At 45.0% G+C, this 3202-nt stretch overlaps 1 pseudogene; it reads left to right on the forward strand.

Annotated features, from left to right (window-relative positions):
* Positions 1 to 999: 999 nt before the first annotated feature.
* On the forward strand, positions 1000 to 2512 carry LOC142768785 (uncharacterized; annotated as a pseudogene).
* Positions 2513 to 3202: the final 690 nt, after the last annotated feature.

Here is a 3202-nt window from a genome sequence, read left to right on the forward strand (position 1 = left end):
GAATCATCGTCACAAACAAGCCATCACAGCAGCCCAAAAGCTTAGATGCGCATTACAAAGGCAAAGGCGCTTGTATAAGAAACTGTTGAGTTTACATGGCCAAATAGAAAGAATGAAGGCTCAAAATGCCAAAATAAAAATGGAAGCGCTAGAAGAGAAGATAGCCATGCTACCAGAAAAGCAGCAAGAGAGCGTGCGTCACTGCTTTGCAGCCTCAAAACGCAAGAGTACAAGAGGCATGCAGTTTACGAAGGAACGGATGCTTGAATGCATACTCATGAAGATGAAGAGCCCCAAGCTTTATAGGCATATCAGGAAACAAAATATCCTTGTACCTCCCAGCAACACTACACTAAAGAAGTACACAGCAGCGTACAAGACAGGCTTTGGTTTCTGCAGAAAAATGTTGGATACCTTAAAAGCAAAAACCAGCTCAATGGACTCCTTCAAACGTCATGGTGGACTTCTCATTGACGAGATGAAATTGTCGGAACACTTGTCTGTTGAGAAAACTGGTAAGCTGCGTGGATTTGTGGATTTAGGACCATTCACACCTGCCAAAGACGCTGGCCTTCCATGCGACCATGGAATGGTTGTGATGTTTGTACCGTTTGCCGGAAAGTTTTCCCAAATCCTGGGAGTTGTTGCCGCAAATGGAAATGTAAAAGGGGAACTTCTGTGCAAAATTCTTGTTGAGGCGACAATTCTGGCAGAACAAGCGGGACTCTTTGTACACTTTGTGACATGTGATGGGGCCACATGGAACAGGAATATGTGGACGCTAATGGGTGTTCAAGGATCTGCCAGCAAGATTACATGTAAAGTCAAGCACCCTGTTGATGGAAAAAGGGAACTTCATTTCCTTTCAGACTTCCCGCATCTGATGAAGTGCCTACGTAACTCCCTGCTGAAGGGCGGCTTCAACACACCAGATGGACGGGTAAGGCTCTTTTTTCCTCTTGTGGAGTTAACCTTAAAAAGTCTGGGAAGTGACTCACCATGGCTTTCTTAATGCAGGTCTCTACATACTTCGTCAAAGAAGCCTTCAATCATGACAAGGATAATGTGTCGCTGAAGGCAATGCCAGGGTTGACCGCTAGCCATCTGGAGCCAAATGGATTTGAAAAGATGCGAGTCTCCCTAGCTTTTCAGCTCTTTGGTGACCATGTGTTGCGTGGTCTGCACCACTACAAAGGCACTATAGAGTCAAGTTATGGAAAAGGAGCCATAGATGCGACAGAAGCATTCTTCAGGTATTTTGGTTGATTCAGTCACAAAAATTATGACCTGCTCAGGCTGTTGTTGTTACCTTGTCTTCCTAACCCACGTACTTATGATAATCTCATGTTTCTGTGATCTATTTGTTTCAGAATGATGAATGAACTGATTAAGGTGATGACGTCCCGCTTCAAATCCGAAGCACTGTGGCCCAACTCAAGAGGAGTTGCCTCGCTGTCAAACTTCCTTAAGTACATAACAAAGTGGGAGCAGCACGTTGGCAACGGTGTTGGATTTATTAGCAAATCAACAGCTGTTGGCTTCCGGGTGACGCTGTCTAGCGTACTGCCATTGCTGCAGTATGTCACGAAGGAGCTTCACTACCAGTACCTGATGACTGCAAAGCTAAGTCAAGATCCAGTGGAGAACCTGTTCGGGATTGTGCGGCAGTATCAGGCTGCAATGATCATCCAACACCAGACCAGTTCCTGATTACGGTCAATTGTCTCAGCTTTTATAGTTTGGCAAGACCAGTGAGTGATAGCAGTGTGGAGCCAGTGGTGTTGACAGCACTTCTGGACACAGGGGATGCACAACTGCAACAAGCAAGCTTGCAAGAAACAATTGAAAAGCATGTTGCACTAGGCGACCTCGACAGTCTGGACGATGCTGCCTGCCAGGAGCCAACTTTCCCCATTGAACATCACAGCCTCGTGCAAAGAAACAGCAACTCTCGTCTAGTTTACCACATGGCAGGGTATGTGGCCAAGAAGTGTGTGGAGAAGACTGGGTGTGATACATGCCGCACCCTCCTGCTTGTTCCGGCGTCAGAAGGCAGAGCCGATACACAGGCTGCATTTACAAGTTTTTTGCGACAAATGTGGATTGCTTTATCCGTCAAAAGAGCTCTTTGAATTCGTCAACTACCTAGAGGGCGTCTTCACGGGCTGCTTCAGCATGAACCGCCTGCATGCCGACAGCTTTTTGGACGTACTGTCACTTGTGAAAGGCAAAGACAAAATTATTGGCTGTGCTGCGCATGAAGCCGAAGTGAAAGCAAAGATTTTGCGATTCTACATTGTCACTCGTCTGCACTTCCTAATAAAGGGTGTCAACAAGGCAAAAGAAGAAAGGCGCAAAATGGCAAAGCTTTTGAAAGTGCGCAGGTGCACATGACATCACAGGATTAGTCATAGCATCAGTTTTTGAGTGGAATGACATTTGGCTCTTGTGAATAAACACGTTGACCGGCATTTGCTTGTTCTGTTGACTCAAATGGCCGAAAATTTTGTACATTCGGTCCAAAATCAATAAGGGTCCAGATTTGCAACAGAAGGCCCACTAGACCATAGTCAAGTGGGCCTTCTGTTGCAAATCTGGACACTTATTTTCTCCCAATTGATTCAATTACAGCAATCTTAGAAACCCTTGTTATCGGCCTTTAATTCTGTCAAAGCATTATTCTCGGTTATTCACTCTCACTCTGCACTCCCCACTTCGGTAGCCTACACCATAGCGTTTATTATAACATTTAAGCTCCACTTTTTTTTTTTGAGACCGTGGTTAAAAGCAATAAATTGTTTACAAGGTTAGCGCTGGTAGTTTATTTCTGTGTAGCACATTATCGGCATATCTGAGTAATCTTGCGTGCTGTCGCAGCATGCTGAAAATATTTTAAGTGATTGCAATAATTAAAAAGGATACTAAAGTATCACGACAGTTTCGAGGGGTGTGCGAAAAGCTGTGCAAAAGTAGTACGTCAACGGCAGCTATCACTCTCGGGCGTTCAGACAAGCGAACGACTGCCGCTGAAAATTTCCATGATAGAAAATTAGCGCACTGACACCGCATTCACTTCTAAGTTATACAGTTGCCACCACGACACTTTTTAGTGGGCCATTTCTTAGAGAAATATGACCCGATCAGTCAATTGGTATCATTGACGCATCGCTGTCCGTGTTCTAGAGGGAACACGGAAAAGAAT

Source organism: Rhipicephalus microplus, chromosome 8, assembly GCF_043290135.1.
Source record: "Rhipicephalus microplus isolate Deutch F79 chromosome 8, USDA_Rmic, whole genome shotgun sequence".
NCBI classification, from domain to species: Eukaryota; Metazoa; Arthropoda; class Arachnida; order Ixodida; family Ixodidae; genus Rhipicephalus; species Rhipicephalus microplus.